The 27,368-nt window shown below is 36.6% G+C and overlaps 1 protein-coding gene across 4 annotated transcripts in view; it reads right to left on the minus strand.

The window, feature by feature from the left end:
* The window catches only part of GLCE (glucuronic acid epimerase), a 125,138-nt gene that overhangs the window by 70,478 nt on the left and 27,292 nt on the right, over window positions 1–27,368 (minus strand). The window lies entirely within an intron of this gene.

Below are 27,368 nucleotides of genomic sequence, written 5' to 3' on the forward strand. Positions count from 1 at the left end.
CATTAAAGAGGGATAAAGACTCACTTTCTGGTCAGAAAAGGGAAGCCACGTAGAATTAGAAATTACTGGAAGATCACAGACAAGGAACATGGGCGAGCAACACCACAGACTTTGCGAATTATGGAACAGACCACCCCTCAAGTTCCAGACTGGCAATAGGTGGTACACAGGTGGGACAGAACCAAGTAATATGGCAAAAGCTTTCAAAATCAAACTGATGCTGTAACTACAACCCACAGAAATTTGCAGTGTGAATCTAACTGGGTTGACTGCCTACTAAAACAAATATATCAACATTCTGCATAGTATTTAAACAAGATCCAATGTCTCCTAACATAATAGTCAAATGTCCAGGATATAATCCAAAATTACTAGGTATACAAGGAATCAAAAAAAACTCAACTTGCACAGGGAAAATACCAACATCAAGAAAACAAAGATGTTGAAATTATCTAAGATATTAAAGATATTTAGAGCCATTATTACAGAATGCTTTAACAAGTGAGTGCAAACATTCTTGATACAAAGGGATAAACTCAGAAAAAAAAAAAACAGAAGATAAAAGAAGAACCAAATGGAAATTTTAGAAGCGGACAAATACCAATAACCAAAATAAAAAACTCACTAAATGAGCTCAATAGCCAAATGAAGATGACAGAAGAAAAAGTCAGTGAACTTACTACGATGAATAAAAATGATCCAATCTAAACAGAGACAAAGATTGGGGGAAAAAGGTCAACATCAATCACATTTCTGTACATTAACAATGAACAATTTGGAACCCTCAAATTTAAAAATAATAACACTCAAAATAGCTCCATAAAAACCAAATAGTTGAGTACAAAACCATTAGAACATGTACAAGAGCTATATGCTAACAATAACAAAATGCTGATGCATGCATCAGGAAAATCTGAGTAAGTAGAAAGATACCCGGTGTTCATAGATCAGAAAGCTCAATATCATAAAGATGTCAATTCTCCCCAAACTGGTCTAGAAATTTAACGCAACTCCAATCAAAATTCCAGGATTTTTTGTAGTTATAGACAAGCTGATTCTAAGATTATTATGGAAAGGCAAAAGAACTAGAGAAAATAAAACTATTTTTAAAAGAAATAAAGTTGAAGGAATTATACTACCTAATTTTAAGGCTTTAAGCTACTTACCAAGACAATGTGATATTGCTGAAGGAAGAGATCCATCAATCAATGGAAAAGAATAGAGTGTTCACAAATATATCCACACAAACAGGGTCAACTGATTTTTGTCAAAGGTTCAAAGGCATACAATGAGGAAAGGATTATCTTTTCAACAAATGGTGTTGGAACAATTGTGCACCCACATGCAAAGAAAAAAAATAAAATTTCACCTAAACCCTCATGTTATACAAAAATTAACTCAAAATAAACTTACATGTAAAATATAAAACTGTAAAACTTGTACCCAAAAAATGACAAAGAAGAATAAAATCTTTGTTACCTGAAGTTAAGCAGAGTTCTTAGATATGACACCAAAAACATAATCCATAAAATTAAAAGTTATAAATTGGACTTCACCAAAATTAAACATCTATGCTCTGGAAAGGTATCTTTAAGATAACATAAGAACAAGCTACTGACAGGGAGATAATACCTGCAAATCACTTATGGAGCAAAGGACTTCTGTCCAACAAATATATAGAACACTCAAAACTCAACAGTAAGAAAACAATATAATTTAAATATGAGCAAAAGCACATGATTAGAATAGCTTAAAAAACAAAAACAAAACAAAACAAACCTGGTAATTCCAAATGCTGCTAAAGATACAAGCAATAGGAACTCTCATTCATTGCTGGTGGAAATAAAAAATGGCACAACCACTTGAAAGACAGTTTGGCAGCTTCTGATAGAGCTAAGTATACATGTATCATATGACACAGCAATCAAACTCCTAGATACTTACTAAACTGAACTGAAAACTTGTATTCAGACAAAAACCTGCACACCAATATTTAATGAAGCTTTATTCATAACCACCAAAACCTGAAAGCAACCAAAATGTCCAGGTGGATGGATAAACAAACTGTGGTATTCCTTTACAATAGAATACTATGCAGAAATGAAAAGGACTGAAGTATTTGATGCATGAATATGAATAAACCTTAAATGTATTTTTCTAAATGGAAGAAGTCAGATCCAAAAACAATGTTATTATATGACTGCATTCAGATGACACAATGGAAAATCCAAAACTACAGGAGATTTTGGTTGTCAGGAGAGGAGCTGGGGTATGGAGTAGTGGCTGACTACAAAGGGGATGCATGGAAAAATTTTTTAGTGTGATGAGGTCGTTCTGTATGACACTGAGGTAGTGTATACATGACGTTGTGCATTTGTCAAAACCCACAGAACCGCACATCACAAAGACTGAACTTTAATGTATGCAAATTTTAAAAAATCAACTAAGATGTTGGGGGAATTTTAAGATAGATCGCAGTCCACGACAAATGAATCTGGCTGTATTATAAACGAATGGAATAACCCAGCCAAACGGGGTAGGGTAAATTTATTTCTCACAGGGGTACTGGTTAACAATTGTGAACTTGCTTTACTGAGATGGAACAAATAAGTAAACGGATGATCAAGGCCAGGTTTCTGTTAGAAAGGAAAGTTACAGAAGCAAAGTGGGGAAGCCTAGAATGAACCCTGTGGTACTGGATTAGTCACAGACATCAGTATGAACTTAATATATATTATATATACAGCATAATATATAATACAAATAGGTACAGAAACAATTATAGATGTACATAAATACATGATTAATATATAAATGTATTATTTCCTAGCTCTATTCTCTGAGAAGGCCTTGAAATGGTGATACCCCTGTATCAACAAGTATATCCAGTACCAGAGAGACAAAGGATCTAAACACAATTCTCCAATACAAGAAACCAGGGCTCCTAAGTGGAAATGGCTGATTCTAGGGGTAGGGCAGAGAAAATATATGATAAGCCTGGAGTATCTTGTAGTACCATAAATTAAGGAAGTATTCAAAAAAGAAAAGGATGGGACATGTCAAAGGAATACAGGGACCAATACTGGAACAATTTTAGCAACAAAATAACATAGTATTGAATTATAAGCCAATGTATAAAATAAGTATACATATTGATATAAATGACTGAATAAACAAATGGAAGAGAAGGGACCAAGGCTTACTTACAGAAGAAACCTTAATAACATATAGATATACCCTATCCATAAGATGAAACAATATCCCACCCTTTTGATTGTGGGCTGAAATTAGCAACTCATCTCTAAAGAATATAATACAAAAAGACAAAAATATCAACTTTACAGTGAGGAAATCTGATAAACAGTACCTTAGCCAAGTAATGCTGTCATCATGCACTTTGATAAGATGTGAGGAAAAGGACATTTCCCTCTGTGTATTCTTTCCTAAAACTCATCACCTCTGTCTAATCACAAGAAAAGCATCAGACAAACATAAATTGAGAGACACTCTGCAAAATATCTGACTGGTACTAGTACTCAGAACTATCAAGTTTATGAAAAACAAAGAAAGGCAGAGAAACTGTCATAGACTACAGGAGATTTAGGAAGAGATGACAAATGTACCATGTAATCCTGGAATAGATTTGAGAACAGGAGACCAGCGGAAAATCTGGCAAAATCTCAGTTTGGAATCTGGAGTTTGGTTAGTAGTAAGGTACCAACATTGGTTTCTTAATTTTGAAAAATGCACTAGGTTTTGTAAATTGTTATTATTATGTCAAGCTGTGTGAGGAATATAAAGGAACTCTGTATTATCTTTGTAACTCTTCTATACATCTACACTTCTTCCAAAATAAAAAGGTTGTTTTTAATGGTCAAAAGACCTGAATAGATCCTTCACCAAAGAGAATATAATAAAACATATGACAAAATGTGCAACATCACTAGCTATCAGGAAAGTGAAAATGAAATTCATTATCAGGTACCACTACAAATCTATTAGAATGGCTAACATGAAAAAGACTGACTATACCAAGTGCTGACAACTGTGCAGAACAACTAGAACACTCATACATTACTGAGGGAAATACAAACTGGTATAGCCATTTTAGAAAAGTTTGCCAATTTCTTGACAATAAACACTTACCATATGACCCACCAATCCCATACCTATGTATTTTTACCCAACAGAAATGAAAACTCATTCGCACAAAATCCTATAGACAAATGTTTATAGAAGCTCTATTTAAAATAGCTAAAAACTGGAACAACTCAAATGTCCTCCAATTAATAAACTTATAAACAAACTGTGGTACATCCATACAACTGAATACTACTCAGTAATAAAAAGGAGTAAAATATCAATACACAGAACAACTTATATTAATCTTATAAGGCATTATGCTGAGTAAATGGATATGTAACAGTCTTAAATGGCTTCATGCTCTATTATTCCACTTCATGACCATTTTTGGAAAGACAAAAAGTAAAATGGCAGAGTTACCAGGTATTGAGGGGTAGGGAGGGAACACAACTACACAGGGATAACACCAGGTAGTTTTTGAGCTAAGAAAACTATTCTGGATATTGACTGTGATGGTGGTTAGATAAATCTATACACATGTTGAAATATATCAACTATACACAGAAAAGGTTTTACTGCATGTTCATTTAAAAAAATAAAATTTATGATACTTAACAGACTTTTAAATCATAAAGGCCTTTTCAGGATTATTTAGTTTGGATCTTATAGTCTGTAAAAATCCTCTTGTTTATTCTACCTACTTTTAAGATACAGCAAGTGACAAATAGCTCAGTCCTGACATGTAAATCACTAGAGGGATCAATGGTCTAAATGTCAGTTCCCCTAAGCAATGTATCATCTGCAAAGGAGTCTAATCTGCTCATCACCACTATCCCACCTAATTGAAAAGTAAATTCTGATATCTGTTTAGTGGTATCATAAAAGAACTTTCATTAAAGATTTAAAAAAAATACTCACTCACAGTCAGTAGAGAATTCCACATTATTGGTCAGGGAGAGGAATGTGATTAATTCTACTTCCATTGCATAATAAGCATTCTGAAAATAAAAAGTAAAACAGGCCAGGCAAGGTGGCTCATGCTTGTAATCCCAGGACTTTGGGAGGCCAAGGTGGGCAGATCACCTGAGGTCAGGAGTTTGAGACCAGCCTGGCCAACATAGTGAAACCCTGTCTCTACCAAAAATACAAAAAAAAAACTAGCTGGGTGTGGTGGCACGCACCTGTAATCCCAGCTACTCAGGAGGCTGAATCACGAGAATCACTTAAGCCCCGGAGACAGAGGTTGCAGTGAGCCGAGATCACACCACTGCACTTCAGCCTGGGTGACAGAGATTCCATCTCAAAAAAAAAAAAAAAAGTAAAACAGTCATTTGTTTCTACTTTCTCTATCAGGGAGAAAATAATCACTTTATAAGTGAATAAGTAGGATGAGGAATGCAAGCTGGAAAACACAGTATTTCAGAAGTAATTCTACTCTTCCGCAAGAATTTCTTTATCGTACTTCAACTAATACAGTACACAAGCTTACAGTGAATTATTACTATACTATACATGCATGTGGTCACAAAACATTAAAATCTACATAGTACAGGAATTTAAATTTTTAAAAACTAAGTATAAAGGTACTACCTCTTCTGAACATTTTTATCACGTTATTTAATCTATCTGGTTCCTACATGTACTTTAGGTATTATTTTTAAAAGTCGTATTTAGCCAACTATTTCCAATTAACCTAAACTCGATTATTTGTTTTTAAGGATACTGTTGTTCTCAGTTGTGCTACTAAATTCAGCAACACCCTCAGATTATTATATTTAAAAGAATATGAGATTTTTTTTAAAAAGTCGATCAGCAATTGTACTAATTTCAAATGAAAAACAAAAAGCCTCCATAAGGAACAGTTTTTGCCTTAAGGCCTTTTGTTCTCATAATATTACATCCAATTATAAGTTAAATGATCTGCTTCAAGAATTTAGGTTATTTTCCCCAGGAACACATTTGTAAAAACTGATGTCATTACCTGGTACTATATCCTTTCTAACTGAAGCTATGTGTGTGTAGTAGCTATAATTCACTAAGGTCAGTTTAGTTTTGACACTCATTAAAACCCACTGAATGGAGTACCTATTGCAAATCTGTATGCTTACTGCTCCATGTAATCTTCTCACTCGATGTTCAACTTACTAAACAAAGGCTGTTTTATTAATAATAATCAAAATCTGACTTCCAAAGATGTACTGCACCTGTCAAAAGTTTCAATAGGTCAGTAAATTTCCTGCCTCTTCTCTCTGTAGCAGTGCACGTGTTTAAGTCACTACTATATTTAATGTCCATCAACACAGGAGTCTTTTCCCCTGTCTTTTTCAAATAATCAAGAAAACTTCAGTTAATTAGGATTACACTATTTAGAGTTAAACTTCCAGCTCTCTTCAAAAGTTGCCAATAAGAATTTTTACATATGAACTAAACCCAACAGGATGCTTTACCTTACTAGCCACTGAAATGCTAAGTTCACAGAAATCAACATTACCTAGTAACATTTTAAAGATTATAGTACATTAGGCCGGGCGCGGTAGCTCAAGCCTGTAATCCCAGCACTTTGGGAGGCCGAGACGGGTGGATCCCGAGGTCAGGAGATCGAGACCATCGATCTCGATGAAACGGGGTTTCAGTGAAACCCCGTCTCTACTGAAAAATACAAAAAACTAGCCGGGCGCCTGTAGTTCCAGCCACTTGGGAGGCTGAGGCAGGAGAATGGCGTGAACCCGGGAGGCGGAGCTTGCAGTGAGCTGAGATCTGGCCACTGCACCCCAGCCTGGGCGACAGAGCGAGACGCCATCTCAAAATAAATAAATAAATAAATAAATAAATAAATATAGTACATTAAACCACCTACCTCTATAAAAGTAGCTACTACTTTCCTTCACCCAAATTAATATCATCCAAACTTAAATATAACAATAGCCATCTCTACACTTAAGCAAATCAAATGAACTTTCCACTCATTCCAAAAGTTCTTCTTTCAGAAATGAAGTTTTATATAAAATATATTTAGGCTATTCGTTTAGAAACATAAAAGGTCAGGATAAGAAATTATCCACAAATAATGTTAAATTGTCAAAGAATCAAGAAGGAATTTGGGATGGAGAACTTGGTATGTACTGAAATTAAGAAGGCCTCATGTGACATTTACACTCTGTAGCCCAAACCTGTGTTGCAAGTATATTTAGCCACTTGCTAATAGTTCTGATAAAAAGTTCTATGATGGCGAAGTTTGAAATAAATGCCTGTATAGTCTATAAATCTCATATACCTATGCTTACTCCAATCCACTATTACTAAAGTTCCCTATTGCTACAGTGGGAAACTACATGATACAGAATTGTAACCACGACTATCACTAAAAAAACTACGAATAACTGTCTTTAGAAGGCATTTAATAATTGGTAAGAATACTGCAGTTTTTCCATGAAGAGTAGACTCACACTCGGCACACAGTGGGAGAATTGTATACAAGGAAGATAGAAGCTCTAAGAGCAGTGAACAATAGATAGTAAATCTCTTCCATTATTTTAAAAGTCTATCTATCTCATAAAAGCCATATTGAGAAATTTATTTTCATTTGCTTCCAAGTTGGCAGTTCTTCACTATAGGTGAATACTGGTTTAAAGCAACTGCTGATTTTTTTTTTTTTTAATTGGGAAGTACTCTCTGACTATTGAATCTAGGAGGTGAAAGCAAGGCTGGGAAGCATGGTTTATGCCTGTAATCCCATCATTTTGGGAGGCCAAAGTGGAAGGATAGTTTGAGCCCGGGAGCTCAAGACCAGCCTGGGCAATATAGTGAGACTCCATCTCTACAGAAGATTTAAAAATCAGCCAGATGTGGTACAGTGTGCCTGTCGTCCCAGCTAGTTGGGAGGCTGAGGTAGGAAGACTGTTTGAGCCAAGGAGGTCAAGGCTACAGTGAGCCTGTGCTCATACCAATGCACTCCAGCCTGGGTGACAGAGCCAGACACTCAAAAATAACGGTAATAATAATAATAGGAGGAGGAGGAGGAAAAAGCAAAACAGAGCTGCCTTTAGCACTTTAGAGTCTTCAGCAAGAAAAGTAAAATGGAGTGCATGGCCACTCTTAAGGCCTTTTTAAAAATTCCTCAGTGGGTATCTGATTAAATCTTAAATTGTCCTCTAAGTCTGGATTTTTGAACTCAAAATTCCTCACTGTTTTTGAAGCAGAAAATAGAAAAAAAGAGAGATAAATGAGGTTCCTAACTCAATGCAAAGAAAAAACAAAGTAAGCCTTTGTTAGCAGTATCTGTTAAGCATCTAGTATGTAAAACACTATTGTAGTGACGGGATGAGGAAAGAGCCAAAACAAAGAACACTAGTACTGGCTTTCAAAGAGCTTACATAAATATGGAACACATGAAGAATTATTTATAAAGCAATACTATATGTTTTGCTTGTTTTTATAAGTACACTGCTAGACACGCAACGGCAGATACTATGTCTGTCTTGTTTACCACAATAGCCCCAGCGCCTACTACAATGACTAGACATAGCAAGCACTAAAAAAATTTTTGTTGTATAAATGAAGACTTTCAACAGCTATGTCAGTGCTGACACTTGGCTTCCTTGACTCCAGTGATCTAGCTCTCTTTGACAGGCAGAACAGTGGCCCTCCAAAGATGTCTGTGCCCTTAAACACTGGAACCTAAGTTACCTTACATGGCAAAAGGGACTTGCAGTTGTAATTAAGGTTAAGGAACTTGAGATGGGAGAGATTATCCTGTGTTATCCAGGTAGGCCCAATCTCATCACATGAGGCTTTTAAAGTGGAAGAGGAAGACAGAAGGTGGATCAGAGAGTTTAAATCAAAGGAGAAGGAGATATTGGAAGCTTGAGAGGGACTTGACCTTTGTTACTGGCTTTGAAGATGACGGAGGGCCACATGCCAGGGAATGAGGGTGGAATGTAGGTGCTAGAAAGGGCTCTGATCAAGACAAATGCTACAACCACAAGGATCCCAGTGCTACAACCACAAGGAAGTGAATTCTACCAAAACCCGGAATAAGCAAGGAAACTGATCTTGCCCTACAGCCTCCAGAAAGGAACACAGCCATGCTGAAATTTTTATTTTAACCCAATGAGACCTGGATTGGCCTACTGACTCACAGAACTGTAAGATTAAAAAACTTTCTGTTTAAACTACCAAGTTTGTATTGATTTATGATGGTAGCAATAGAAAACTAATATGCCCCTTATCGCTTCTATTCTAGCAACCCAAATATATAGCTTTTCTTGTCATCACCCTGATACTGGTTCAATAAAAGATTTAACTTTCTGAAATGCTTTGATCTAATCATAATCTCCTATTCTTACCTCTTCTACTTCATATTCTCTGCATCTGTCATTATCAAGGAAAGACCTTGTTTAAAAGAACAATATGTAGAAACAAAATGCCACTTATCAATCATGAATTAGTATTTTCTAGTTAGAATGTTTGGTCAGCTTTATATCCAAAAGTATAAAATGACACAACAGAATAGTTATAACCAAACTGCAAATTTCATATTCCTTGCAACACTGCAGTACCAAGGACCCACACCGAAATGTGTTATTATACAACCCAGTGTGTCAAATTCTGATTTAAAGAAGATGTATTTTGTTTTTAAATCTGGAACCATTTCTTTGCCTCTTTATATTTATACACTTGCTCTAAATTATTAAAAACAACCTCATAAACGATCTGTTTAACAGTAATTAGAATTTTATCTAGTTAAAACAACAGCAGAGCATGCCACAACACAGATGGCAGAAAACTTTCTCCTTGCCTAATTAGTGTAAAAAAATTGTTCTCCTAGTTCATGATTAGGAAAAATTTTGTCACGGGCTATCTCACAAAATACTCGTGAAAGGACAGTTTTATTAAGAAAGTCTTTGCTCAGCATATATCTTAATTATTTCTCAATGTAAAAATTTTTCTTACTACTCTGATAAAACCCAACCAAATAAGTGATTGAGGAATCATAACGGATAGAAGTCTGTACTACTGATTTCACTCTAGTTCCAATTCCTTAAGCACACTAATTCTCTATGGAGTAGAGGTTCCCAGATTATGATGCAACATTGAATCACCTGGGGAGTGTTTAAAACTTCTAATGACCAAATTCCAACCCAGACCAATTAAATCAGAAGGTCTGGGGATAAGACAAGCACAAAAGTTTTTAAACTCCCCAAGTGGCTCCAGTATGGTTTAAGGCATGGTACAGTGCACTGAATGGAGTCAGGAGGCCTGGGATCTGCCACTGACTGTGCCACCAGAAAGCTTGGGTACATCACTGGGTAGCCATTTCCTCATCTATAAAAATATAGGATTGGACAAGTTATTTCTAATATCTAACATTTTATAAGTGTAGGATGAGATTCCTTAGTTTTCTTCAAAAGATTAAATCACCTCAACATTTAAACTATGCAAAAAAATTGAAATCCATGATCTGATGATGCTTATTCCTACCTGTTAAAATCTTACTTTTATAAAGATTATTTTATAGTAGATATCAAATTCAACTACATTTCAATTGCACAGCTTTTTATATATCCTTATGCTCATACATGTCATACAAGGGTATAAGTTAGGAATGACTGGAAGCTTGAATTATCTCAAAATACAGCTTGCTATCAGATTATTTCTAGAATTCCTATTAAAATATACTGCATGTATTCTGATTTTCTTGAATAGCATTCCTAGTTTTGCTTAGCTCCTGAAGATACAAAATGACCTGAACTTTTCATTAACATTGTTTCATAAAAGCAAATCATTAAGGAAACAAGAAACAGTTGAAATAATCCCTGAGTATCAAGTTATTCTGTATACAGTCTCAAACCGAATTCTTACCCTTGACCAGTCCTCTTACAAATGTACACTACCAGTCATGAGGGTGCTTGGAAAAAGGTTAATTCATCCAACCAGTTAAGCATTTTTGTAGTTTCAGAGTTTGGGGACAAGGTGGCAGACTTCTAATACGTCCCTGCAGTGATCCCCGCCTTCTCATAGTCACATGTTGTATAACCCTCTTTAAGTGTGGGCTAGACCTAGTGACTTGCTTATGAAGAAGAAAATATTGGCCAGGCATGGTGGTTCATGCCTATAATCCCAAGACTTTGGGAGGCCAAGGCAGGAGGATCACTTGAGCCCAGGAGTTCAAGATCAGCCTGGGCCATATAGTAAGTAAGACTCTGTTTCAATTTAAAAAATAAAGAAAATATGGCAACAGTGATGGAATGTCACTTCTGTGATTAGGTTATAAAAATTGTGATGTCCTTCTTGCTAGGACTCTCTTTTGCTGGCACTTTTTCTTGCCCTCTTGCTTGTTTGCTCTAAGTCAACTGCCATACTGTCAGATGCGCTATGGGTCCATTTGGCATGAGTCCAAGGGAGACCACTGGCCAACAGCCTGAGAAGAAATGAAACATATCTTATGAGTGACACAGAAAATGGATCCTTCCACATCAAGATTTCTGATGAGACTTCAGGCCCTGTCAACACACTGGTTCATAACCTTGTAAGAGACCCACCACCTATGCTGTTCCTGGATTCCTGACTCACTGCAATATAATAAATGTGTGTTTTGAGTGGGTATGTTTTAAAGTAATTTGTTATGCAACAATAGGTAACTAATATAGGCATGTAGCAATGAATAAAAACACTGCAGTCAAAGAACCAATAGTTGAGTTATAAGATAGATCAAGGTATTGACAATCCAGTAATGGGTGAGACATGTAAATAAATGTAATAAAGTATTTTAGGGGCTCTGATAAAAGTATACATGTGTTTGAATGCCACATGCAGGGTTTTTTTTTAAAAAAAGAAAAAAGTAAACATGTGAGGGATAAGGTACAGACATAAGAAAGGATTTGTATATAAAAAGGCTCAGGCACTGATGTTCTTTAAAAGGGAAGAATGTGAGTTATAAGCAAAAATAAATATAATGGTCACTTTGGAAAACTAAAGGTAATCCCGATTATTTCCCACCTATTCAAGAAAACTGATGCAGCAATTATCTCTTCCTTCTACTGCATTGTCAAATATCCCGTCTCTACTGGATTATTCCTATCACACTAAATATAGAACCAAAAAACTTTTTAAAGCCCACTCTCTTAACTCTACACACCAAATGTGCCTAGTTCCCCCTTTACAACAAAACTCAAAAGTGTTGTCTATACTCACTGTCTCCACATCTCCCATTTTCTCCTGAATCCATACCAACCAAGCTTTTCATCCCATCTGTCTACCAACTTGCCCTTATTTAAGGTCACCAATGTCTTCCACATTGCTAAACACAACAATCGATTCTCTGACTTCCTCTTATTTTACCTGTGAGCAGAGCTGACACAAACAATAATTCCATCCTTGAAATACATGGCTCTCAAAATACCCAACTCTACTGGTTTTAATCTTATTAGGTTGGTGCAAAAGTAACTGCAGTTTTGGACCGTGAATTTTAAATCATTACATTATAACTAGGCTCAAACTCATCTTTATTAATCAAAATAGGTAACATTACAATCAACACATTTTTGCCAATGAGAAATAAGTTTATTTCTTCCTGTGGTATAAAAATGCGACGGGCGGATCACGAGGTCAGGATATCGAGACCATCCTGGCTAATACGGTGAAACCCCGTCTCTACTAAAAAATACAAAAAACTAGCCGGGCGACGAGGCGGGCGCCTGTAGTCCCATTTATTCAGGAGGCTGAGACAGGAGAATGGCGTGAACCCGGGAGGCGGAGCTTGCAGTGAGCTGAGAGCCGGCCACTGCACTCCAGCCTGGGCGGCAGAGCAAGACTCCGTCTCAAAAAAAAAAAAAAAAAAAAATGCGCGCTCTGGGATTCGATAAACTCGTGGAAAGCTTTTTCTGCATTCTGGTTGTGGAAACATTTTCCCTGCAAAAAGTTGCTGAGATGCTTGAAGAAGTGGTAGTCAGTTGGTGAGAAGGTGAATATGGCGGATGAGGCAAAACTTTGTAGCCCAATTCATTCAACGTTTGAAGCGTTGGTTGTGCAATGCATTGTCAGGCATCATCGTGGAGAAGGATTGGGACCTTTATGTTGATCAATGCTGGCTGTAGGCATTGCAGTTTTCCATGCATCTCATTTATTTACTGAGCATACTTCTCAGATGTAATGGTTTCGCTGGAACTCAGAAAGCTGTAGTGGATCAGATCGGCAGCAGACCATCAAACAGTGACCATGAACTTTTTTGGTACACATTTGGCTTTGGGAGGTACTCTGGAGCTTCTTCTCGGTCCAACCACCAAGCTGGCCATCACTGGTTGTCATATAAAATCCACTTATCATCACATGTCACAGTCTGATCGAGAAATGGTTCATTGTTGTTGCACAAAGAGAAGACAACACTTCAAAATGACAATTTTTTTTTTCAGTCAGCTCATGAGGCACCCACTTATCAAGCTTTTACACCCTTCTAATTTGCTTCGAATGCCGAATGACTGTAGGATGGTCGATGTTGAGTTCTTCAGCAACTTCTAGTGTTGCTGTAAGAGGATCAGCTTCGATGATTGCTCTCAACTGGTCATTGCCAACTTTTGATGGCCGGCCACTAGACTCCTCATCTTCAAGGCTCTTGTCTCCTTTGCAAAACTTCTTGAACCACCACTGCACTGTACCTTTGTTAGCAATTCCTGGGCCAAATGCATTGTTGACGCTGCAAGCTGTCTCTGCTGCTTTATGACCCATTCTGAACTTGAACAAGAAAATCACTCGAATTTGCTTTTTGTCTAACATCATTTCCATAGTCTAAAATAAATATAAAATAAACAGCAAGTAATAAGTCATTAGCAAAACAAAGTGAGAAATGCACATTAAAATGACGTATAACATAACCACATTTATTTAAGAATGTATTCCAATATCAAACAGCAAATTTCAGCAATGCAAAACCCGCAATTATGTCTGCACCAGCCTAATACTCCATGCTCACTGTACTTCAGTCACACTGGCCTCCTTCTTGTTCCTTGAACACACTAGGCACACACTTTCCTCAAATCTGTTAACCCTTGCTATACCTTAGAACAGGAATGTTCTTTCCTGAGATATCTGTATAGATTCCTTTTAGGTCTTCAATCAAATGTCACAATCCTTCCCAGGCCTGCCCTCCTCCAATCCCCATGCCTTCCAACACTCCCACCATCCCCTTTCCCTCCTGTATTTTGCTGATAAAGTATATATTTCATCTGTTAGTTTCAGTTTCCCTCTCAGTTAGAATGTAAGCTCCACAGAGGCAGGAACTTCTGTCTGTTTTATTTACTATTGTATGTGATACAACAGTACCTGGCAATAGTAGGCATGGTATTAATATTTGTTTAATGAATGAGTGAACCAACCAAGGGAATTCTCTCACTGGTCTAATGTAATATAGGGGAGTAATTTAATAGTTTCAAAGGTACCAAAATATTACATTCATATTTCAATCATTGTGATTTATGTCCTGACAGATTTAACACCCTCATTATACATACCAGGGCTTTATTAAATTAGTTTGCATTCCACTGAAAACATACCAATCAGGAGAAAACATCCAGAATTGTCTTTGACAACAAGGAGCAACAAGACTGATTTTAAAAAATAGTTTTCCATGGATAATCTAAAGTAGAAAATCCACATACAATATGTCACAAAATCTGATACAGATTTTCAAAGTCTAGAGGTGAAAGAGAAGGTAAGTAAAAATTTCAAATTTTGTTAATACACACACACACACACACACACACACACACACTCTAAGGAGATTTTGTCAATTCTTTCATAGGTAACTTTTAACCTTTGATGTTTTCCATCCATTTTCCAATATATGTACTTTTTACTTCTCTTTTTCTAAGCGATCAGTGATTAAAAAAAAAAAAATTTAGCTGAAACTATATACAGTGTCCCAAAGATAAAAACAAGACTTGATTGCACTGAGATAAAATACTTAACATCATTTTTACATTTGTATGTATATGTTCTTTACACATTTCCCAAGTGCTTTCACATCTTTATTATGATCTTCACACTGACATGAATATATAGGCAGGCAGATTTTATCACATCCTCCCCCACCTCCCACATACATACACATACTTTGCAGATGGAAAAAAGTGACTCTCAAAGAGATTAACTGGCCTGCTCAAGGTCATAGAGCTACAAGCAGTTCAACCTGGACTATAATTAGCTTGTTTTGAATCCAAGTTCACAATTTTTTTGGGGGGGGTATTTATTTTGGGGGTGAGAAAGTTCTCTCTTAGATAATTTCTTTTTTTTTTCATGTGCCTGTTTTCTTTTTCTTTTTATTTATTTATTTTTTTATTATTATACTTTAAGTTCTAGGGTACATGTGCACAACGTGCAGGTTTGTTACATATGTATACATGTGCCATGTTGGTGTGCTGCACCCATTAACTCGTCATTTACATTAGGTATATCTCCTAATGCTATCCCTCCCCCCTACCCGCTCCGCACAATGGGACCTGGTGTGTGATGATCCCCTTCCTGTGTCCAAGTCATCCCATTGTTTACTTCCCACCTATGAGTGAGAATATGCGGTGTTTGGTTTTCTGTTCTTGCGATAGTTTGCTGAGAAAGATGGTTTCCAGCTGTATCCATGTCCCTACAAAGGACACAAACTCATCTTTTTTTATGGCTGCCTAGTATTCCATGGTGTATATGTGCCACATTTTCTTAATCCAGTCTATCACTGATGGACATCTGGGTTGATTCCAAGTCTTTGCTATTGTGAATAGTGTCACAATACCAAGTTCAGTATTTTCTTTCACAACATATTACCTCACCCAGTAATTCAAGGTACATTGTATGTATCTACAAAGACTTGACTATGTAAGCATCTTCCTTCTGGATTAGAGATTTTTACCCAATCCATTATAAAAGTGCTCTGCAGATGGTACAAATATGCTATTCTTCTTATTTTTTAAAAAAAGAAAAGCCCAAGAAAATAAAAATAAAGAAAATTGAGTAAAGCAGTAGTAACATGAGATTAATGGCTACTTTCTGCACACCGGATCAATGTTTTAGAACCTTTGAACTATTAAACTGACACCAAATACCACTTTAAGTGCCAGAGGAAGATATTTAACAGAGGCCATTCTGGGTAAAATCACCGTTTATTACTGCCAGAACCCATACCTACATCCCTATTTGAAAAATCCTGGTAATCTGGACTAAAAATAATAAGAATGAATTATTTTTACCCTTCTATCCTAAGATTTAGCTCAGGTTCAGATAAACAAATGGTTCCATGAATCACTTCATGTGTACTTCTTCCTGTCTCCTTTATTTTCTAAGAAGAGAGAAAAGAGATCCCTTTATCATTCCAGCTGCAAGAACACCCTAAGGCAATCCAAAAGTGGGTCACAAACCAAAGACCTCAAAGAGAGTATACTTTACGTAAGATTAAAAACTTTGTTCTTCCCACCATCAGAGACCAACTGCACGTCCCTGACCCATATTAAAATTCCTCTTAGTATAAATCTAGATTCATATTTGAAGCCTAGTCAGGCTTACTTGGGACTCCCAAACTGCAAATACGGCTGCATGCCCAGTGGGCAACAACCCACATGGAATTAATGGAATCTGGCCTAGGTAGGGAGAGCCACTGTTTTCTAGGGCCAAGGCCGACTAAACTAAAAATAGGCAAGGCTTTAGTACACATGGTTTTGGCTTTGTGGGACAGTATTTGCTACCCTGAATACTCTTTTCTTCTCTCATTTCTCAGCCAATACTAAGGAACTGACATTTTACATCAGACTTTATTACAACTGCAAAAAAAATAGATGGTCAGAGAGAAGTTTAAATAATTTAACTATGAAGGTAAAAAAGACTTACACCTACTCCAAAGGAAATATGTGATCTAGTTAATCATGGTTTGAGACTAATGCCCTAGGTAATAAAAGCGATCTTAGTCCGGAATATCCACTGCAAAGCCTGCACTAGACTGAGATAAACAAGGCATCTATGGTACAAAATTTAAGGAGACACTTACTCTCCAGGTAGTATAAGTACAGGATTGACAAATGAGAGTGAATGTCTCCTTAAATTTTGTACCTTAGGTGCCCCACTTGCCTCATCCTCCTTGTAGCCCAGATCCACAGTGATACCTAGATGTTCATCAACAGCATAGGAGATTTTTGTGAATACAAAAATGTGAAACAAAATCTGAGCAAAATCTGAAGTTTGAGATCCTGATCATATGCAACATTATTATCTTCTGAATATAATAAGAAAAAAGTAGAGGACTGACATTTTCACACATTACAAGGATAAAGTTGCTTCAGAAAAGGGAAACATTTATGGTATAAATGGAAAAGTCTGCAATGTTTATAGGGAGATTTCCACTTCTGAGTATGAAGGACAAAGAGGGTCTGGAAATATCCTTCTCCCTAACAACCAGAAATTGGACAAAATAGAGGAAACTACTTGCTGGCACTGAACAAAGGTAGCACAAGTCTGATACCAGACTGTTGCCCTAAAAGGGCAATAATAAGAGGGCGCTTCAGCTTCTGCCTGGAGGTAATTTACAAACAATGGCACAGGGAAAGGTAACCTCATAAGAACCTAGCAACATTGTTGAATTGAAAAGACACATATCAGAGTTCAGGGAGGCCAAAAGAGCTAGAATCGGGGAGGGGGGGTGGGGGGAGTGGGCAGATGCCTGAGGGAAGAGATCAACACAGAAAGAGATCCCAAAAAATGCACAGCAGTCCTACTGGATCTTTGGCTGAACACAAGTTACACATGTAGAGGTTGAACCCCCAAGAGGCTGAGCAAAAAAAAAAAAAAAAATCAACCTTAAGAAATAGAAAATTACCAGGAGTTGTAAGATAAACAACTGTCAGTGCTCACAAAGGGCCAGGAATTGTTAAAATTTGTATTACCCAAAATGGTGAAATCTTGCTGAATAGCAGGGCAGCCATGAGTGACTCCAGAAGGACCATGCATTAGAAGTGAGGTTAAATTAGTCCTTAAGGCTACTCTAGATTCTCCCCGAAGCTGCATAAAAATAAGCCTTCAAAGGATCGAACTTATCTGTAAGCAACAGTGGCACACTAGAAAAAAAAACTAACATCCTTTAAAATTATGCAACCAAATCCAGCAAATAACATAAAATTCAAAATAATGAGAATTCAATAGAAAACTATTAGACCTATCAAGAAGCAATAAAACAGTCAATATTAACAGAACCAGAAATGAAAGAGATGATCAAATTAAGAGATGAGAACATTAAAATAGCTATAATAAATGTTTCCTCAGCAGCATAAGAGAAAACCCAAACACAATGAGACAAAGAAACATAAAAGAATCAAATAAAACTTCTACATATAAAAAACACAATACTTGAAATAAAAATATTATTATGTAAGATTTGTAGCAGATTAGCCACTACAAAAGAAAGTATTAGTAAATTGAAGACACAGGAATAAAACTATCCAAAAATGAAGACAGAGAGAAACACACACAGACACACACACACCCTCCAAAAAATAAAGATGCAATGACCTCTGTAACAATGTCAGCAATCAACATAACCATAATGAAAGCATGAAAACAAAAACAGTAAGGCAATACTGGAAAAAATAGCTATAGAAATTTCTACTTTGTTGAAAACTACAAACCCACAGTTCCCAGAAGTTCAAGCAATACCTAGCAGGATAAACACAAACATACATTCACACATACATTGCTGAAAATAATGATAAAGAAAAACATTTAAAGCAGTCAGAGGTAAAAAGGTGCATTACCTTCAATGGAGCAAAGATAAGTCATCACAGATTTCTCCTTGAAGCTATACGAGTCAGAAGACAATAAAATAAAATCTACAAAGTATAGAAAGGAAAAAACAAGGCAACCTAGTATGCAGGAAAAAGGTAACACAGCAGGCTCAGGAGTGCTATCCTTAGAAAGGCCTACTTGTAAGGTTAGGCCTTGGCTGGTGTCTAAGAACTTCAATTTTAAAAGGGTTCCTAACATTCCCTAACTAATAAGGGTGATTTATGGTGCCTGAAGTATTTATGCAAACAATATTCTGAACATCTGCTTTCCTTCTTGGAAACTAGAATTTTGCTACATGCTAGGCAGAGGATGCTTACCTGACCAAGCTCCAAAAAAAACCTTGGGCACTGAGTCTCTAATGAGCTTCCTGTTCAACTGTATTCACATGTGTTGTCACAATTCATTGTTGGAGAAATTAAATGTATCATGCATGATTCTACTGGGAGATGATTCATGTAAGCTTGTGCCTTGTTTCCTCCAGACTTCACCCATGAACCTTTCTCATTTGCTAATTTAGCTTTGTATCCTTCTGCTGTGATACATCATAACCACGAGTTTGACTATATGCTGAGTCCCGAGTCCTCCTAACCAACCAACCAACCACCAAACCAGAAGTGATACACTACAATTCAGTATCCAGTAAAAATATCTTTCTGAAATGCTGATGTAATTTTTCAGACACATAAAAACTGAGAAAATCTGTCACCAGTAGAACCGCAAATAAAAAATGTTGAGAAAGATTTTTTGCAGAAGAAAAATGATACTAAACAAAAACATGGAACTATACAAAGAAGTAAGACACAGTGGAGTAAATATGTGGATAACTATAAAAGATATTTGTTATTTTTACAAATCTTTAAAATAAAATGGTTTAAAACAACCATAATTACAATCTACTGTGGGGTTTTTAACAAATATAGAAGTAAAATATAGAAGAGGTATAATATAATGTGTAGGAACACTGTGTAAGTTAAAGATATAGAATGTAATCCTAGGACAACCACTAAAAAAGAAAAGAGGCAAAGTTCCTAAGACAATAATGCAAGTAAAATAGAACACTAAAAAGTTCTCAATCCAAAAGAATGCAAGAAAAGAGAGAAAAATGCAAAGAACAGATGGGACAAATAGAAAACAAACAGCACAACAGTAGACATAAGTCTAACCATACTAGTCATCATACTAAGAGTAAATGGTCTGAATTCCTGATTAAAAGGGATAGAGACTGTCAGATTGTATTTAAAAAAGAAGTACGACCCAACTATATGCTGTCTACAAGAAACCCATTTTAAATATAAAAACACATAAAGGTTATAGGATTGTAAAGATATACTGGGCTAACACTAATCAAAGGAGAGCTAGAGTAGCTATATTAACATCAGATAAAGTCTATCTTACAGTAGATTATTACTAAGAATAAAAAGAATAATTTCATAATGATTAAAGGGTTGAATTCATCAAGAAGACAAATCCTAAGCTAGTAACAGAGCTTCAAATTGCCTAAAGCAAAACCTGATAAAATTACAAGCACAAACAGACAAATCCACAATTATTGTTAGAGATTTCAACAAATCTCTCAATAATGCCAGAACTAGTAGACAAAAACTTAGCAAGGACATAGTAAACTTGAACACCACTAGCAACCAACTTAATCTAATTAACATTTGTAGAATACACCACCAAATTACAGCAGAATATACATCTTTTCAAGTACACACGGAACAACACCCCAACACAGACTATTTCTGAGCCATAAAATATTCTCAATAAGTTTCAAGGATCTCAAAGCATGCAAGGCATATTCTCCAATCACAATGAAATTATATTAGAAACTAAAATCAGAAAAACATCTAAAAAAAATCTCCAAACATCTGGACACTAAACTATATACTTCTAAATGTTAGAAAAGAAGGTCTCAAATCAATGACCTAGGCTTTCACTTTAGGAAATTAGTTGGGGCCTATTGGTGGGTGGAGAGTGGGAGGAGGGAGAGGATCAGGAAAAATAACTAAAGGGTGCTAGGCTTAATACCTGAGTGACAAAATAATCTGTACAACAAACCTCAATGACACAAGTTTACCTATACAACAAACCTGCACATGTACCCCTGAACTTAAAGTTAAAAAAAAATTAGAAAGAGAAAAGCAAGCTAATCCTAAGTAGGAAGTGTGTCCTCCTCTTCTGAAGGGAAGTATGCAGAAGGAGAAGAAAGAAAAGATAGATGAGCAGGAAATCAAAAACATACACATACAATAGAAAAGAAACAGAAAAAAAGTCAATGAAACCAAAAGCTGGTTCTTTGAGATCAGTAAAATGCAAAATGGTAAAGCCACTTTGGAAGACAGTTTGGCAGTTTCTTACAAAACTAAATATACTCTTACCATATGATCCAGCAATCATGCTCCTTGGTAGTGACCCAAATGAGTTGAAAACGTATGTCCTTATGTTTATAGCAGCTTTATTCATAATTGCCCAAACTTGGAAGCCACCAATATGTCCTTCAGTAGGTGAATGGATAAATAAACCGTGGCACATCCAGACAATGGAATATGATTCAGCGCTAAAGAGAAATGAGCAATCAAGCCATGCATGAAAAGACATACAAGAACCTTAAACGTATATATTACTACATGAAAGAAGCGAATCTGAAAAGGTGACATACTGTATGATTTCAACTGTATGACACTTTGGAAAAGGCAAAGACTATGGAGAGAGTGAAAAGATCAGTGGTTGCCAGAGGTTAACGGGGAGGTAGGGATAAACAGGTGGACCACAGAGGATTTTTAGGAGAGTGGAACTATTTTGTATGACAATATGATAATGGTAGATATATGCCATTACACATTAGTCAAAACCCACAGAGTGTACAACATCAAGAGTGAACCCTAATGTAAACTGTGGACTTTGGGTGATAATGATACATCAGTGTAGGTTCAATTGTAACAAACACACCACTTCTGGGGTGAAATGCTGGAGTGGGGAAGGTTGGTGGCGGGGGATATAAGAACTCCGTACTTTCTACTCAATATTGCTGTGAACCAAAAACTGCTCTAAAAATTAAAATTTATTTTTAAAATGTTATTAAGTCAATGAAAGCAAACATTGGCTCTCTGAGATCAATAAAATTGATAAATCACTAGCCAGACTAACGGAGAAGGGACGTGGAGAGAAATACATAAATTACCAATTTCACAAGTGAGAGAGATAAATTAAAGACAGACATTAAAAGGGTAAGAGAATGTCAAGAGCAACTTGATGTCAATAGATTTAACAACTTACATGAAATAGGCAAATTCCATGAAAGACAAATTATAAGGCTCACTCAAGAAGAAACAGGTAACCTGAATAACCTTACATATATTAAAGAAATTGAAACTGCATTTAAAAATCACCCCACAAAGAAAACTTCCAGGTCCAACTGACTTCACTGGTCAATTCTAACAAACATTTAAGGAAGAAATAATACTAATTCTAAAAGGCTTATCCAGAAAATTGAAGAAGAGAGAACACTTCTCAAGTCATTCTACAAGGCCACCATGACCCTATATCAAAACCAAACTAAGATATTATAAGAAAACTACAGACCGGTGGGATTGTAAACTAGTTCAACCATTATGGAAAACAGTATGGCAATTCCTCAAGGATCTAGAACTAGATGTACCATATGACCCAGCCATCCCACTACTGGGTATATACCCAAAGGATTATAAATTATTCTACTACAAAGACACATGCACACGTATGTTTACTGCGGCACTATTCACAATAGCAAAGATTTGGAATCAACCCAAATGTCCATCTGTGACAGACTGGATTAAGAAAATGTGGCACATATACACCATGGAATACTATGCAGCCATAAAAAAGGATGAGTTTGCGTCCTTTGTAGGGACATGGATGCAGCTGGAAACCATCATTCTTAGCAAACTATCACAAGAACAGAAAACCAAACACCGCATGTTCTCACTCATAGGTGGGAACTGAACAATGAGATCACTTGGACTCGGGAAGGGGAACATCACACACTGGGGCCTATCATGGGGAGGCGGGAGGAGGGAGGGATTGCGTTGGGGAGTTATACATGATATAAATGATGAATTGATGGGTGCTGACGAGTTGATGGGTGCAGCACACCAACATGGCATAAGTATACATATGTAACAAACCTGCACGTTATGCACATGTACCCCAAAACTTAAAGTATAATAAAAAATATATATAAAAAAAAAAAAGAAAACTACAGACCAATTGTCCTATGAACATGGACGCAAAAATACTTAATATGACATAAATCAAATCCAACAATATGTAAAAAGCACAATACCTCAAGACCAAGTTGTGGTTTTTTGTTTTGTTTTGTTTTTGTTTTTGTTTTGAGATGGAGTCTCACTCTGTCACCCAGGCTGGAGTGCAGTGGTCATCTTGGCAACCTCCATCTCCACAGTTCAAGCGATTCTCTGCCTTAGACTCCTGAGTAGCTAGGACTACAGTCATGCACCACCAGGTCCAGCTATTTTGTTTTGTTTTGTTTTGTTTTTTGGGACAGAGTCTCTGTCACCCAGGCTGGAATGCAGTGGGGCGATCTCTGATCACTACAACGTCTGCCTTCTGGTATCAAGTGATTCTCCTGCCTCAGCCTCCTGAGTAACTGGGACTACAGGTGCGTGCCACCATGCCTGGCTAATTTTTTGTATTTTTAGTAGAGACGGGGTTTCACCATGTTGGCCAAGCTGGTCTCGAACTCCTGATTTCAAGCAATCCACCCGCCTGGGCCTCCCGAAGTGCTGAGACTGCGCAGGTGAGCCACCATGCCCGGCCCCCAAGTAGTGTTTATATGAAAAAAAAGCAAGGTTGGTTTAACATTTGAGAATCAATCAATGTAAACAAAACCAAGCAAAAACCTTTTATATAGGTTTATATTCCCTATATAATGTAGTATACATTTTCATATTCTTATTCTTTACATTGTACATTCATGTTAATGTTTTTCTTCATCTGTAAAAGGATAATAACATCTTCTTCTTCAAAGAGTTGTCTAATTAAATGAAAGCAGGTATGAAAAATGCCCACTGAGGGTTAAAGGGAAGGAGAAAGCAGGATTTCTCCATTCTAGTAATTTTGTTTACTTAATCTCTATGTTTCAATGTTTCCTTTTATAAAATGGGGACAAAGCTACTCTCTCATCAGGTTGAAGGGAGAATGAAATGATACAAATGTTAAATGTCTGGTATGCTTGTAGGTAGTAACACAGTCAACACATATTAGTATCCTTTTCCTTTCAAGGCTTATATACATTAATAGTATCTCTTATGTAAAAGAAAAAAATACGGTAAGATCAGTCTTTTCATTTAGAAAAAGCTATGGCCCCAAGTCTAACATGACAGATAATAGTTACTAACTCAAAATAAAAAGGTGAATGACAACAATTTAAGAAGCATATATGCCCTGTTTCAAAACAACAGTAATGAGATACAGAAACTGTAGCTAATGCAGTTTATTAACATACTCAGATTCACCATGAACATTAACCTAAGACATGAATGGATATATTAGTTTTTTAAAAGTCAAATTCTTTAATGTCATCTTAATTTCATTCTACTCCAAATATGAAGTCTTACTCTTGAGGGTTCTCAGCAATAAAATGTGCTATTTCTTTTGGTAATAACAACCAAACTCCACCCAGTATAAAACCCTGGGGTTCTTCAAAAGAATGATATTCCAAGAAAGGAAAAAAAAAAAAAGTGAATATGAGAAAACAGTCAATAATTGGAATAAATGTGTCTGTCATACCTTGTAAGCTACATAAAGCCTTAAAGCTTACAATACCTAGTTGAGACCTTTAAAAACAGCTTTAGTCAGAAAAGAGGCAAAAATGTAAGTAAAAAATTATAGGGAATACTTGAGAAGTAGTCATTGGATACACTAACTAGCAGCTAACTATTCATTAAGCATGTACTTTCAAAAAAGCTGCACACATCCTTATCTTCTACTGATATACCTTAGATACTCAGAAACTAAGATCAACTATTTATTTTTCAGCAACAGAATCTTCTGTTATTCAGGTTTCCTCTCTTCAACTGCCTACCCTTTACTATTAGAATATAATAATGCAGGAAATTTAAAATTGTTTGCTACTCTATATCAAATTTCTTTCATATTAGCTTATTTAACTCTGCAGCATTATGATATATAAACATTGGTTTCCATTCACGGTTCCTGGCTCCTAACCCCCACAGCCCTTGTTTGTCTTTTGTTATAATGCTGAGGGTGTGAGGCCTCAGAGGCAGGCCTCTGACCTTCTCCTCTTCTCCTTTTACCGGCTCTACAGCAGGACTCTAATCTTTCCAGCCTTTCTGACAGTAGGTCTTAAGACCCTCCCGAGAGGGTCCTGCCTCATACCTTGGAGAAAGGAATATTGATGTCATGAGGCTTCTTTAAAAATCCAAGAAAACTGGTTCAGAGAGCTTCTGGAGAGCTGAACATGTGGAGGTTCCCAGGGGGTAGCATGCCCAGGGAGGACATGAAAGCTCCGCATCCCTTCCCTCATACTTCACCCTATGCATTGCTTCATCTGTATCCTCTACATACATCCTTTATAATAAACCAGTAAAGGTTAAGTAAGTATTTCCCTGAGTTCTGTGCACCACTCCAGCAAATTAATCGAGCCCAAAGAGGAAGTGGGCCCAAAGAGGAACCCAGCTTGAAGCCAGTCGGTCAGAAGTTCCAGAAGCCCAGATTTACAACTGCTGTCTGAAGGATGGGGTGGCCCGGACTTGTGACTGATATATGAAGGATGGGTTGGCACTGTTCTTAAATTCTCCAGGTAGATACTGCCAGAATTGAACTGGAGGATACCCGGCTGGTGTGCGCTGCTTGGTGTACAGAGAAAAACCTCCACACCTTTGGTCACAGAAGTCTTTTTCTGTATTGATGATTATTTTTGTGGTGGTGTGGGAGTAGAAAAAAACACGGTTTGAGAGTTTTCACTATGCTAAGTCCAATAAAAACAACTTGATAAGAAGACAGGTAGTTCTCTCCAGGTTTACAGAGAAGAAAACAGAAGGTCTGAGATGAAGTTACTTGCCCATGATCACACATATCTGGAAAGCAGTGGAGCTAGAATTAATGTGAAACTTAATCACAACCCAGTCCACTTTCTACTTTACCACAATGCTTCAGGCAACTTTTGACAGAGAGAAAGGAGATACAAATCAAATTACTCAAGTTTCTACATAAATGATAGCTAAGTCAATTACTGGAGGTGAAAGAGGTTAAAAACTATTGGGGTTATAAGGAGGTAAGATTCAAATTTGCCAACTATCTTCAATCTTTTCACTATTCCAACATTTTCCTCTTTTTTAGAAAGGAATGTTTAATAATTGCTGTACTCTATGACAGAAAGCTCTGAACATGGCAATTAAACCAATAAAGTATGACTAGCATATTTTAACTCACTATAAAAATGTAACAGATAAGAATGAATAAAGAACCTCAGAGCATTAGAACACAACCAAGGCAAACACTGTAAGCAGACATTGTGACTGTGTTCTCCAATATCCATGCCACAACTCTGAGTGGCAAAAACTGGGAGAACTAACTTTAGCTCAATGGTTGATCTATCCTCACTGCCAGAAACTGACTCAGATATGAGGAGGAATCATGTCAATGAGATAGGAGAAGAGGTTTGCTGGTGGCCTCTGGTTAAGGTTGTCCTTTCTGTTAGGAGGAAGCCAGACTTTTTCCTCTTTATAGAACATATAGTTCCTTCCTAGTAACCACCGCATGACGAGAATCTGAGAATCCCACCCTGGAATAAAGCCAGCACTGTGGACAGCAGAGAGGAACAACGGAAATGATCTAAATCTTTGGTGTCTTCATTAAGGTACTAACTGACTAATTCTAAAGACTGCCTTTCCTCTGGACTTCTAGTTATGTTAAGCTAATAAATCTCTTCATTGTGTAAGGTTGTTTGAATTGGGCTTTCTGATACTTAAAGTTGAAAGACACCTAACTGAAACATATTTGTGATAAAATACATCTAGCTGATGGACAACAAAAGGTGCTTAAGAACCAACATGGCCTCTTGGATTTCTAAAAATATTTTAAGAACACTGTTATTCTATTAGTGAGTAATTTAAATGTAGTAATATAAACTAGGTGAAAAAAATTCTAGAAATACTTTGGGAAAGAGATGGAACAACTCTATGCTTATTTTTTATAATTAGTATTTTTCTCTGATTCGGGTATTCCTGAAAGACTTGGTGGGAGGTAGGGCTCATAAGGGAGGAGAGATGTCATTATTCCACATTGCATGCCCAGAGCTACAACTAAATTGAAGAAGTGGTTGGGAAGCTGTAACAAAAATCATTATTAATGGTTCAGGATCAGTATTAAGCCATGTCCCACTGATTTCAATCTTGGGATTGATGTTCATTCCTATGAAAAATTGCTGGACGTTAAAATATAGAGAATGCCTATAA

The sequence above is a fragment of the Trachypithecus francoisi genome, unplaced genomic scaffold (assembly GCF_009764315.1).
Source record: "Trachypithecus francoisi isolate TF-2019V2 unplaced genomic scaffold, Tfra_2.0 Lachesis_group3, whole genome shotgun sequence".
Taxonomy (NCBI): Eukaryota; Metazoa; Chordata; class Mammalia; order Primates; family Cercopithecidae; genus Trachypithecus; species Trachypithecus francoisi.